Here is a 14,552-nt window from a genome sequence, read left to right as displayed (position 1 = left end):
CTGTTAGGTGATATTGCATAGCCGTTCCTTATGCAAAGAATAGGAAAACATCCAATGCTTCTTGTAAGAAGTTGAGAAGAAGGCTGATGACCATAAATTTGTTCCCCCCTGCATACAGTCCCTTGACCCTTCGACAAGAGCTCACCTTCCCCTACATTCTCTTCACACTGCCTTACCGCAGGGCAATTCTGTGAATTCTCACCACTTTAGGCGCTTTGCAAAAAAAAAAAAAAAACATATTTTGATGTTTATAGAGGAGATCATTGTCTCAATGTGTATTTGTGATGTCTTTGAGTGGAGTTCTTGTATTGATGTGTATTTGTGATGTCCAAAAGAGGACTACAATGTCTAAATGTGTCTTTTTTTATGCCAACGTGTGGAGAAGGGATATGTAAGGCTATTAATAACATCAATACATTGAGATTGAGTTCTGATTCTTGATTCTACACTCCCCAGAGTGTAGATTGACGGCTGCTCTGAACCCTAAGACCAAGAAACCTAGACATGATGTCAAAACAAAATGTGATTGGATCCCTGGAGCAAAGAAAAGTCATACAACTGAGGTCCACTAGGGAAAAAGACCATGAAAAATTCAGCCCAGAGAGAAAGTCTTTGAGTATTTAAGCCACAGTCTGATATGAAAGCCTGCTGCGGTACGCAAGCACGCCTGGGGCTAGCAGAGTTTAGAACGCAGCCGAGTCAATTACATCGGCTGAGCGACATGTTATAGCAGCTAAGCGTAATCATGTGATGTACAGACCTCATTGTAATGTGCCCGCGCAGCTTTGGGATACTTAGCACATGTGCACTGCGACTGGAAGGCTAGAGATGATAGGAGCATTGCTTTGCCATTGCAAATATCTACCTGGCCTGTTAGAGCTCAGGGATTGTTCTCACCAGATCCTAATTCACTATCAACATCCGAATCCAAGCAAGGTATAAAATGGAGTATCTTTTTTTTTTAGAGTTTTATATAGCGCGAACTAGACCCGAGACATTAGGTATCAGAGTCCTTTACGTGAGCACCAATTTCGTTACATGAGGACACATGCATTTTTGTTAGGCACGTGGAGATTAAGTGATTTGCCCAGAATCACAAGATGTTGAGCGTAGTTGCAGAGACTCAAACCCGGTTCCCCAGCTTCAAGGTCAACCGCTCTAGCCATAAGGCTGCATCCTCTCCACAGCGTCCATTGAATGCAGTGGCTCGTAGTACCTGCAGAGGACATGGTAAAGCTTAATCTGTAAGACATTCACCTGGCCAAATGAGGGATGTCATGAACATCACCACTACTAAATGCTTGCAGTGCACACCAGATCCCCACACCATACATACCATTCAGATGGGATATCCTCCAGGGTGCGTTGGACACCTTCACAATAATGCACTTTAACTATCAGCTGCACTGGAATGCATTACAATCCTTGACAAAGCCTGGTTACACCTTGGAGATACGAATGATAGACCAAGCAACTGACCTGTCCACCTGTAATTTCTGCAGAGCACATGTAATTTGCAAACTGTGCAATTATCCAACTTGTAAGATCATAGCAATAACATGACTCCAGCATCACAAACTAGTTAGCCATTAACAGGTAGACCTCTCCGGGCCCAATGCATAAGACCTCTACCTACAACATCTAAAGGACCTAAGAAATAGCTGAATCCGCTTTTTAAGAGAGGTGTGAAATGAGCCACAGGTTTTCGACATGTATATTTTCCACCGTGCCCTCTATATTGCTGTATATCTGAGCTATAAAATGCAAGGTCCAGCTCTTCTTAATGGAGGAGTGTCTACTAGGAAATATTTTAGACAGTCTGACATTTATGCTGCACACAAGCCCTAAAGTGACAATGGTGACAGTTGCCTCTATCAATAAAGCCATGAAATCTAGAATAAGGGTCACCCCCACGTTCACTCAGGAGCAGGCAAAACGTTGCCATGCTCAGAAGGATGGCAGAGTGCTGGAAGACTCCGGGAATGAAATGAAGGTGCCACCACACAATGTCCATCCAACAAGAAGAATCCCTCACATAAAAGAATTTAACAATCCACCATGGACAACTCTAAAAATAGTCCTCAACAGCCTGAAACTGGATTCTAGGCCTGCCCCATTCACTGCTCTGGGCAGCCCCCTACAATCTTCAAAATGAAGTCTATTGAAGGTATTTCAGAGAACATGAACCCGCCAGACAGCGAGAGGTTCCGATAAGTGGGAGGAGGTAGGTAGACAAAAAAGAGATCAGACGAAATAGGGTGAAAAAAAAGGAGGTGAAAGAGATAAGGGTGGAGAAAACATATTTTGCAGTATTTTATACTTCAAGGCTAACTCTGAGCCCTGTGAAATTCCAGGCGTAGTTTGTGTCCCTGGTAAATTCTAGAATGGTGATGTATGGTACTTACTTGGGGGCAGATTTATGAAGGCCCTGCGCCGCCGGTGGGTCACTTTTTCCCATGTTAAAAGTGACGCACCGGCGGCGCAAGGCCTTCATAAATCTGCCCCTTGGTGTACAATCAGCGCATCCTTCGGCGTTTTAGACTATAAGATGTGAGATAGGGTTAATAATTTACCCCCATTTTGAGGAGCGCAGACAGCCTAGTTTCGTGCAGGTAGCTTGCATAATTTGCAATAGGTTTTAGCAAGGGGAAACGCTGCAGACACCTGGAAGGCGCTAAATTAGCACCTGAGGCACGGAGGCAGAATACCAATTCGGGCACAGCCAGTTATAATGAGGGTTTTCGTGTTTTATGCATAACATGTCCCCATATTATCGAGACAAACTGCTGGAACGATTTGCCTGCACGAACGCTTCCGAAAGTGCTAATAAACAAAACAAATCGGTATGGAACGCCAGCACGTAAAATATGTCGGCCCCAATGCATGTTCTGTTAAATACAGACGGATGGGTCGGCTCCATTAAGCGGCTTGCATAACCTGAGAGGTAGCCCTGCTGTTTAGGGAACCTGCCTGCAGCTTCTATGCTGCCTGCAGCTCGCCCACAGATGTAGGCCCCAGTTAGGAGCAAAGCAGGGAGAAATGAAGATGAATTGTGGGTGTGTAATAACACAATCCGAGATCTCGGCGTGCAGGCTCCTATTCCCATTCTAATTATCTCAGCAGTTGTGGTGTTAAAGGTGATCCCAGCAGCCTACTCTCGGCGGGAGCGACTCCTCGCGCCCCTGCGCGTGCTCACTGCTACCACATACTGATTCTCTAAAAAAAAAATGTTTTTTTAATTAAACCAGGTACCAAACAATACCCGCACAGTATCCTTGTCACTGCACGCCTATCTCAGCGAAACTGGGTGTGAACTCACCTCATACAGTGGCCCTGGGCCCTCATGCAAGCAGGGGAAATGGGACACCCATGTCCTGGTTTAGTGGTAAAAGAAAACAACAAAGATGATGGTGTAATTGGCCATTCCAATACCTATACCTCGGTGTCACTGCACCTGTTGCACTATTGGAGCCTACACTTTTGATGCCAGGCCTTCTGTTATTACAGCAGAATCACTCAGGCCGTCACTGAGCGCCATAAGTTTTACTGCATTATCTCACTGCACAATATACTAGCACCTATAGGTCACATATCGTGAAAACAGAATACTGTTCCTACCCTACGATCAAACAATTCGTTACCTCAAAGGTCACAAAATGTACCTGGTACCTACCCCTAACCCTGGCACAGAAGGTTCTGCTTTTTGCTTCTTCACAGAATGTTGTTTTCTTATATTCCTGCCACACAATGGGCTGGCTACTGTGCGCGTGCACACAAAGGGCTTTCACCTGTACACCTTGTAACGCCCTGGCCCCCATAAACCTGCCTCACGGTGACGATCCTCCTCTGCTCCTGACACACCATGCCACAGCTTTTCTCCTATATCCTTAGTCACGGATTTACAATGCGGTCTGCACTTAATGCAGCATGCCCTATGTCCCCGAAACAGAATGCCCTGCTCGCAACCTTTGGCACTGCACACCCAAGATCCTAAATTCCAGGCCCTATCATAGAATACCGTAGCGCCTAGTGACCCAACACACAACGCATTAGCGTCTTATTCCGCTGCCATGCAAAGCAGGAGCATCTGTACCCTGTAAAATACTGTCATGTCTCCTATATGCCCTCTCTGGTCCACTTATATTGTGACACCTCTCCTACATGACACATACAGAATAACATGCCTGCTATCTCCATGCAACACTATGTATTTGCTCCAAATTCCAGCGCTTAATGTGAACCGGTGGGGACCACCAGCACTTATAACTGGGGGCATGGAACTTATAATTCTGCATCAGATATTTAATGAGAGAGAAAAGTACACAGATTGTAAAGACAGAGGAAGAGAAAGATGGCAAAATTATAAAAAGGGAGTGTTAGAAGCGGCTGTCTCTAGTTGGCAGAGGTATACACTTCTGACAAATAGGGACACACCTTTTCTAGTCAGGGCAAGGAGATCACACACTTAGATAACCCCTGCTCACCCCCTTGGTAGCTTGGCAAAGCAGACAGGCTTATCTCAGAGGCAGTGCGTTAAGCATTTATGACCACATACAGTAATAAAGTGAATACACTACAAATGGACACGACACAGTAGTATTATAAAAATAAGGATTTTTATATAAGGCTTAGCACAAGACCAAATAACGACAAAAATATACCACAGTCTTAATAAATACTCTTGGAAGGAAAAATAATAGTTCAAGCACGGTTTCTTCTTAGCACAAAGTCTTTAGTATCAAAAGCAACTCTTCTTCTCTAAAACAAAGTTCTTGGCAACAATGTACCCCACACGGGAGTCACACGACGTCGAGGCAAAGTTAATCCAAAGGTTCGGCGTCGACCGCGAGGAGCGCTACGTCGAGCCCGGAGTCGCACAGACCCCAACAACACAGTACCTTGGAAAAAGTGAAGCACTCGATGATCAGCGGCGTCGAGATGTCCGGCGTCGCGTCTTCGGCGTCGATCGGGCCTCGGAGTCGGGGCGTTCTGCAGCGGCGTCGACCGAAGTCAGGCGGGAGCAGCGCTCACGGGATGAAGCGGGATACGACGTCGTCGATGTCGATGTTGCAAGAGTGAGCAGCGCTCACGGCGTCGAGAGGGCTCGAGGTCGATGCGATCAGCAGCGGTGCAGACACGGGGTCACTTGGAGCTGGAGCCGAACTCACTACTCACTGGCGTTGCTGCTGGCGTCGATCGGGCCCGGCGGCCGGCGTCGAGGAAGCGGGACACTGGAGCCGTTACTCACGATGTCGAGCTGGATTCGGCGGCGTCCGTCGGCGTCGAGATTGCTGGATTCTTTCAGAGGTGCTGGATTCACAAACTCCAGCAAATAGCACTTTAAGCAGATGAAGTCCTTTAGCCCTGTGACTTCAACAGGAGACTGGCACTCTTCCAGCCCTTGGAGATTTTCTTTAGCAAAGAGTGAGAGTACACACACAGTTCCTCTCTCCTGGTTCCTTGGCAAAAATAAAGAAGCAATGCAGGATTCCCCCAACAAACAGCACTCTGGCAGAAGGGGTAGGCAGTCCTTAGATCAGCAGGCTTCTTGTCCTTGGTTCAGGTTTCCTTGTTAGAAGTGATCTAAATTCTTGGTTCAGGGGTCCTTCTCTTATACCCCTTTTTGGCTTTGATCCCTTTGTCCATGCAGGGGAATTTCCCCCCATCCTGGGTTTGTTGTGGGTGTTGCCAGGCCGAAGCACCTGGCCTATTCACTGGGCAGGGCAGAGTCCTCAGCCGCTCAGCAGGAGCGGAGCCAGCATTGTCACTGGCAGGGGCAGGGCCATCAGCTGCCCGGCAGGAGGCGGGCCAGGAAAGTCCCAGGCAAGCACAGAGTCATCAGTCGCCTGGCAGGGGGGCGGAGCCAACATTGTATCAGGCAGGGCAGGCTATCAAGAGCTACTCTCCCCTACTCTCAATGCAAATGCCCCACTCATCCCACACTGACTCATTCAGACTCTCTGGAGCCACCCAGCTCCTGTCACACGCACACCAGAACCAGCAGAGACCGGTAGACAGTTAGACAAGAAAATAGCTACTTTCTAAAAGTGCTATTTTCAAACACAGAGTCCAAAAACCATCCACACAAACGGATGCGTTATTAAACCCTGAGTTCAGGGATACCAAACTCGACATTGCACCATGCTCCCCGAGCCCGCTAGGATTATAGCATTAATAATCCTGGCAGCCCATTCTAACTGATGGAGAGCAGGTTACCTTACAATAGTGAAAAACGACTATGGCTGTAATTCACTATTAGGACATGCCAACCTTGTCAGGCTTGTCCTACCTTATGCTTACAATGCACCCTGCCCGTGGGCCTACCATAGGGGTGACTAACATGAAGTTAAGGGAAGGTTTAGGGACTGGCAAGTAGGTGTACTTGCGCAGTCCTCGTGACAGTCAGACTGCACGTGGTCTAGCAATGGTAGACCTTCAGACATACTTTTACTAGGCCGCTCTTGTGGGTGGCACAACATGTGCTGCAAGCCCACTAGCAGCATTTGTATTTACAAGCCCTGGCACTCCTGGTGCACTCTACTAGGGACTGATAGTAAACCAAATAAGCCAAACATGGAAGTAAATCAATACAGCAATTTCACATAGGGAGCACTTGCACTGTGGCACTGATCAGCAGTGGCACAGTGCCCAAAGCATATACCAGCAAAAACATCGTAAACAGAGGAGGCAAACAGAAAAAATGGAGGAGAGACTCATGCCAATGATGCCAGGTCTAACACGTGTCCCCTCCAGCTGAAATGTGGGGAGAACTACCCTTACCCTAGGGAGTCCTCATCACTAAGGCGGAAAAATCTGGACAGACCATCAGCATTGGCGTGATCTGTGCCAGGGCGGTGTTCCACCGTGAAGTCCATCCCCTGTAGGGAAATGGACCACCTCAACAGCTTTGGATTCTCACCCCTCATCTGCATCAACCATCTGAGGGGCCTGTGGTCTGTCTGCACCCGGAAGTGAGTCCCAAACAGGTAGGGTCTTAGCTTCTTTAGCGCCCAGACCACAGCAAATGCTTCTCTCTCTATCGCACTCCACCTCTGTTCCCTGGGAAGTAACCTCCTGCTGATGAAGGCTACAGGTAAGTCTCGGCCCTCTTCATTCACCTGAGCTAGAACAGCCCCCACGCCATGCTCTGAAGCGTCCGTCTGGACAACAAATTCTTTAGAAAAGTCGGGTGCCTGGAGTATGGGTGCTGTGCACATTGCAGTTTTCAGGGTGTCAAAGGCCGTCTGACAGGCGTCAGTCCAGTTCACAAGTCGTGGCTGCTTCCTGGAAGTCAGCGAAGTCAAGGGGTGCACAATGTTACCATAATCCTTGACAAACCTCCTGTAGTAACCCGTGAGACCCAGGAAGGCTCTCACCTGAGTCTGGGTTTTGGGCGGTGCCCACGCCAGGATGGTATCAATCTTGGGTTGCAGGGGGGCCACCTTGCCGCTCCCTACTTGGTGCCCCAAGTACACCACTGAACCCTGCCCAATCTGGCACTTACTGGCTTTGATTGTGAGGCCTGCTCTGCGCAGGGCCAACAACACTTCCTGGAGGTGGCACAAGTGTTCCTCCCAGCTGGCGCTGAACACTGCGATGTCGTCCAGGTAGGCGGCACTGAAATCCTCCAGTCCAGCCAAGACCTGGTTGACCAACCTCTGGAAGGTGGCAGGGGCATTCTTCATCCCAAAGGGCATAACCCGGAACTGGTAGTGCCCATCTGGTGTGGAGAATGCTGACCTCTCTTTTGCCCCATCGGTCAAGGCGATCTGCCAGTACCCAGACGTTAGATCAAACGTACTAAGGTACTGGGCAGCCCCTAACCGATCGATGAGCTCATCAGCTCTGGGGATGGGGTGCGCGTCAGTCTTGGTGACTGAATTGAGTCCTCGGTAATCCACACAGAACCGAAGTTCCGGTGAAGCACCAGGCGCTGCAGCCTTTGGAACCAAGACCACGGGGCTGGCCCAAGGACTGCTAGAGGACTCAACCACCCCTAGGGCAAACATCTTGGAGACCTCCTCCTTGATGTATGCTCTGACCTTGTCAGTCACTCTGTAAGCCTTGTGCTTGACAGGAGTGCTGTCCCCGGTGTCTACATCATGGACACACCACTGAGTAACACCAGGTATCAAGGAAAACAGATCAGGGAATTGCCCCAACAAATGGCGACAATCCTGCTGCTGTTCAGGGGTCAGTGTGTCAGAGAGGACAACACCATCCACTGACCCATCTTGCTCTTTTGCATACAGGAGGTCAGGAAGAGGCTCACTCTCCTCCTCCATTCCAGCATCTGTAGCTAGGAGCATGCCCACTTCGGACCTTTCTAAGTGGGGCTTCAAACGGTTGACATGCAGGACCCGCAAGGGGTTCCTGGGAGACTTTAAATCCACCAGGTAGGTGACATCGCTCTTCTTCTCCACAACCTCGAATGGTCCAGTCCACCTGTCCTTGAGCGCACAAGGTTCCACAGGGGACATGACCCAAACTTTCTGTCCAGGCTGAAGCTCTACCAGAGTGGCCCTCTGGTCGTACCACCGCTTCATCTCCTCCTGGCTGGCCTCCAGATTTGCCTGAGCAAGATCCCTGAAGCGCCTAGTCTGGTTCCTAAAGGCCAGCATGTAACTGTATACATCCTGGGGAGGTTTCCTGGGAGATTGCTCCCAGCCTTCTTTGACCAGACTCAAAGGTCCTCTTACCGGGTGACCATACAAAAGCTCAAAGGGGCTGAACCCTAGAGACTTCTGTGGCACCTCACGGTAAGCAAACAACAGGCATGGCAAGAGGACGTCCCATTTACGCCTCATTGGTTCTTCAAGACCCATAATCATGCCTTTAAGGGTACGGTTGAATCTTTCAACCAACCCATTACCTTGAGGGTGGTAAGGAGTGGTGAACTTATAAGTTACCCCACACTCCTTCCACAGAGACTTCATATAGTTGGAAATGAAGTTGGTGCCCCGGTCTGACACCACCTCTCTGGGGAACCCCATTCGGGAGAAAACACCCATCAGTGCCCGTCCCACCACGGGGGCAGTCACTGTTCTGAGAGGGATGGCTTCCGGGTACCGTGTGGCATGGTCCACCAAGACCAGGATGAACCTGTTGCCCAGGGCTGTCTTGGGGTCCAGTGGCCCAACAATGTCAATCCCCACCCGGTCAAAGGGGGTACTGACCACGGGAAAAGGTTGGAGGGGAGCCTTCTGCTTCCGCCCGCTCTTTCCACTTGCCTGGCAAGTCTGACAGGTCTTGCACTGGATGTCTACATCCCTTCGCATCTGAGGCCAATAGAAATGGGTGACAAGCCTGTCATAGGTCTTGTCCTGCCCCAGATGTCCAGCTAAAGGAACGTCATGAGCCAAACCCAGTAGGAAGGCTCTGAAGCGCTGGGGTACCACCAGCACACGGGCTGACCCAGGCTCAGCAGCCTTAGGCTCGCTATACAGGAGGTCGTTCTCCCAGTACACAAAATGTGACCCTGACTGATCACCTGAGGTTTGGGCTGAGGCCTGCTGCCTCATACCCACAAGAGAAGGGCACACTTTCTGTTCTGCACAGAATTCCTCCCTGGAGGGACCACCATCCTGCTGCCAATGGGTCAGCTCGGGCAGGTCTCCCAGTTCGGCAACTTGTTCACCTGTGGGTTCCAGGGCATCCCCCTCGAGGTCTGCCTCCTCCTGGACCACGGGAACTACGGGGGACGGTTTCCCGCGCCCCCTGCCTCTTCTCTTCACAGCTGGGTCCTGGGCCATACTTTCAGGCTCCAGAACCCCATCAACACCCTTACTTGCTGTCATGGATCGAGTGGTTGCACACACCCACTCTGGCACACCCAACATTTTCAAATGTGTCTCCCTCTCCACCTTAGCCCAAGGGGAGTCTTCTAAATCGTTGCCCAGGAGACAATCAACAGGCATGGCGGGCCTCACAGCAACCTGAAGAGTACCTGAAACTCCCCCCCATTCAAAGGAAACTTGAGCTACCTCACACTCTTTCTGGGAGTTGTCAGCAGCTATCACAGGGTAGAATGCGTGGGGAACAACCTGCTCTCTGGACACCAAGTGACACTTGACAGCTGTCACACTCGCTCCGGTGTCTCTGAGAGCTTCCACTCTATGGCCATTAATGGTCACCCACTGCCTATATTTCTTAGTGTTACTAGGCAGAGGGGGTGGAGGGACCAATTCCATGTCTCCTAGAGAGACCAGGGACATCTCCGCGGGACCCTCCCCACCATGGGCAACCATCTCCTCCCCTCCCAGAGCTACACTAGCCAACTGACGGGGTGGTGCACTGGGTAGTGCACCAGACTTCTTCAAGGGACACTGAGGGTCATAAAAACGGTGTCCTACCTGCTTACAAACGAAGCAGGTCAGTGGGCCCCTATGACCAGGTTTACCTGGCGGGGCCTCTGATTTCTTCACAGGGGGAGGCTGGGAACCTTTCCCTTGGTTCCCTTGGGGATTACTTTGGGGCCCTTTCTGGGACTCCTTCTGTTTACCCTTGTCCCCCCCACTCTTCTGCTGGGGACCCTGCCCACCTTTGGCTGAGTCTCCCACTGGACCCTTGTGGACCCTGGTACTGACCCAGCGGTCCGCCTCTTCAGCAAGTTTTCTAGGGTTAGATATCTTGCTATCAATAAGGTGCTGGCGCAGCTCTGGAAAACAGTTATTAGACAAGTGCTCCCAAGCAAACAAATCATAAAGAGCATCATAACTTTCCACTTTGCTGCCCTTTACCCAACCATCCATGGCTCTGCAAAAATATGACACATACTCCACCCACGTGGTACCAGGCAACTTCTTACATTCTCTAAAGGCCTGTCTGTACTTTTCTGGGGTTAGGCCATACCTTAACATTAAAGCATCTTTCATATGAGCATAAGACGTCCTATTCTCAACAGGCATGTCTAACAGGGTATCTCTTCCCTCATTCACAAAGCGACCCCACAACCCCGCTCCCCAATCCTTCTCAGGGACCCGGTGGGCCAACAATGCTAACTCATATGCTTTAAACCACTGACCAATATCCTCATTCTTCTGAAAATCTTTGATCACATCTTTGGGAAAATAAAACCTACTTTCTGCAGGCACAGATGGGACGCTGCCACCAGAGGGATTCAATTCTAACTCCTTAGCTTTGAGCTCCATGTCCCTCACCATTCTCTCACGCTCAAAAGCTAACTTCTCTCTTTCAAACTCTAATCTTTTGATCTCCAAATCAGCTTCTCTCCTGCCTCTTGCATTCTCTATCTCCAACTGCCCATTTATCTTAAGTTTTGCCATTTCCACGTTGTAGGCTCGCTCCTTCGCCCTTTCTTCTCTTTCTTCAGGGGAAAGACCTTTGGAGGAAACACTGCTGCCAGGAGGGGATACAGGCCCAGTCACGGGCACTTCCTCCTCCCCTCCCTCTGTCGGTACCACCACCGGGGCAGAGGGGTCTCTGGCCTCTAACCAGGCCTCCAATGCTTTGGAATAGTCTCCTTTCCGGGAGATGCCTTTGGTAGGAACTTGAAACTGCTTGCAAAAGTATTGCAGTTGCTTCTTTTCGTATGTCCCTATCTTGGCTCTATCAAATTCCTCCACAACAACAACAAGGGGAGTGACTCCGGTATCACTCATGGTTAAAACTGGCAGTTTCAAAAATCAAGCTTCAGGAAAAGCGGAGAACAAAAATAGAATATCCAACCAAAACAGATTGTGGCTGCGCTATGGTCTGCTTTCACTATGTAGCGCACACTAATCACTGCACATGGGTCATAAATGCAAAGTTCAAAATCCCACCGCTGACCCACCAATGTTAGAAGCGGCTGTCTCTAGTTGGCAGAGGTATACACTTCTGACAAATAGGGACACACCTTTTCTAGTCAGGGCAAGGAGATCACACACTTAGATAACCCCTGCTCACCCCCTTGGTAGCTTGGCAAAGCAGACAGGCTTATCTCAGAGGCAGTGCGTTAAGCATTTATGACCACATACAGTAATAAAGTGAATACACTACAAATGGACACGACACAGTAGTATTATAAAAATAAGGATTTTTATATAAGGCTTAGCACAAGACCAAATAACGACAAAAATATACCACAGTCTTAATAAATACTCTTGGAAGGAAAAATAATAGTTCAAGCACGGTTTCTTCTTAGCACAAAGTCTTTAGTATCAAAAGCAACTCTTCTTCTCTAAAACAAAGTTCTTGGCAACAATGTACCCCACACGGGAGTCACACGACGTCGAGGCAAAGTTAATCCAAAGGTTCGGCGTCGACCGCGAGGAGCGCTACGTCGAGCCCGGAGTCGCACAGACCCCAACAACACAGTACCTTGGAAAAAGTGAAGCACTCGATGATCAGCGGCGTCGAGATGTCCGGCGTCGCGTCTTCGGCGTCGATCGGGCCTCGGAGTCGGGGCGTTCTGCAGCGGCGTCGACCGAAGTCAGGCGGGAGCAGCGCTCACGGGATGAAGCGGGATACGACGTCGTCGATGTCGATGTTGCAAGAGTGAGCAGCGCTCACGGCGTCGAGAGGGCTCGAGGTCGATGCGATCAGCAGCGGTGCAGACACGGGGTCACTTGGAGCTGGAGCCGAACTCACTACTCACTGGCGTTGCTGCTGGCGTCGATCGGGCCCGGCGGCCGGCGTCGAGGAAGCGGGACACTGGAGCCGTTACTCACGATGTCGAGCTGGATTCGGCGGCGTCCGTCGGCGTCGAGATTGCTGGATTCTTTCAGAGGTGCTGGATTCACAAACTCCAGCAAATAGCACTTTAAGCAGATGAAGTCCTTTAGCCCTGTGACTTCAACAGGAGACTGGCACTCTTCCAGCCCTTGGAGATTTTCTTTAGCAAAGAGTGAGAGTACACACACAGTTCCTCTCTCCTGGTTCCTTGGCAAAAATAAAGAAGCAATGCAGGATTCCCCCAACAAACAGCACTCTGGCAGAAGGGGTAGGCAGTCCTTAGATCAGCAGGCTTCTTGTCCTTGGTTCAGGTTTCCTTGTTAGAAGTGATCTAAATTCTTGGTTCAGGGGTCCTTCTCTTATACCCCTTTTTGGCTTTGATCCCTTTGTCCATGCAGGGGAATTTCCCCCCATCCTGGGTTTGTTGTGGGTGTTGCCAGGCCGAAGCACCTGGCCTATTCACTGGGCAGGGCAGAGTCCTCAGCCGCTCAGCAGGAGCGGAGCCAGCATTGTCACTGGCAGGGGCAGGGCCATCAGCTGCCCGGCAGGAGGCGGGCCAGGAAAGTCCCAGGCAAGCACAGAGTCATCAGTCGCCTGGCAGGGGGGCGGAGCCAACATTGTATCAGGCAGGGCAGGCTATCAAGAGCTACTCTCCCCTACTCTCAATGCAAATGCCCCACTCATCCCACACTGACTCATTCAGACTCTCTGGAGCCACCCAGCTCCTGTCACACGCACACCAGAACCAGCAGAGACCGGTAGACAGTTAGACAAGAAAATAGCTACTTTCTAAAAGTGCTATTTTCAAACACAGAGTCCAAAAACCATCCACACAAACGGATGCGTTATTAAACCCTGAGTTCAGGGATACCAAACTCGACATTGCACCATGCTCCCCGAGCCCGCTAGGATTATAGCATTAATAATCCTGGCAGCCCATTCTAACTGATGGAGAGCAGGTTACCTTACAATAGTGAAAAACGACTATGGCTGTAATTCACTATTAGGACATGCCAACCTTGTCAGGCTTGTCCTACCTTATGCTTACAATGCACCCTGCCCGTGGGCCTACCATAGGGGTGACTAACATGAAGTTAAGGGAAGGTTTAGGGACTGGCAAGTAGGTGTACTTGCGCAGTCCTCGTGACAGTCAGACTGCACGTGGTCTAGCAATGGTAGACCTTCAGACATACTTTTACTAGGCCGCTCTTGTGGGTGGCACAACATGTGCTGCAAGCCCACTAGCAGCATTTGTATTTACAAGCCCTGGCACTCCTGGTGCACTCTACTAGGGACTGATAGTAAACCAAATAAGCCAAACATGGAAGTAAATCAATACAGCAATTTCACATAGGGAGCACTTGCACTGTGGCACTGATCAGCAGTGGCACAGTGCCCAAAGCATATACCAGCAAAAACATCGTAAACAGAGGAGGCAAACAGAAAAAATGGAGGAGAGACTCATGCCAATGATGCCAGGTCTAACACGGAGAAAGAAGGAACCTACAAGAGGGAGAGAAAGACAGGGAGTTTCTGGTAGTGGATCAATGCAGCATGAGGTGGATTCAAGACTACGCAGCCTTGGTATTTGGTGCACCAACACTTAATAGTACCAGCCACAGGCATCTGAGCAGTGCTTTGGGCACCGCCACTCATTCTTTTACAAATTAGGCACTGCCTAAAGCCCAGCACAAGAAACCAACTGTTGGAAATAGTGACATGACGGCAGACACGCAAAAAGGTAAGAAAAAGGTAATGTACATAAATGGTCATAATACCCGATGCGGAGCGAGTCAAAGAGGGTACCAATACAGTACGCTAAATCAAAGAGTTTGAATGTATAACAAGTTGTAGGGTGAATGTAGGGGTCAGATGGT

General features: G+C 49.8%; 1 protein-coding gene across 4 annotated transcripts in view; it reads right to left on the bottom strand.

The window, feature by feature from the left end:
- ASTN2 (astrotactin 2) overlaps window positions 1-14,552 on the bottom strand; it is a 2,754,112-nt gene that overhangs the window by 2,278,226 nt on the left and 461,334 nt on the right. The gene's annotated exons all lie outside the window — the stretch shown is intronic.

This window comes from Lissotriton helveticus, chromosome 5_1, assembly GCF_964261635.1.
Source record: "Lissotriton helveticus chromosome 5_1, aLisHel1.1, whole genome shotgun sequence".
Taxonomy (NCBI): domain Eukaryota; kingdom Metazoa; phylum Chordata; class Amphibia; order Caudata; family Salamandridae; genus Lissotriton; species Lissotriton helveticus.
The sequence above is the reverse complement of the archived record's forward strand: the minus strand, read 5'-3'. Positions and strand labels throughout refer to the sequence as shown.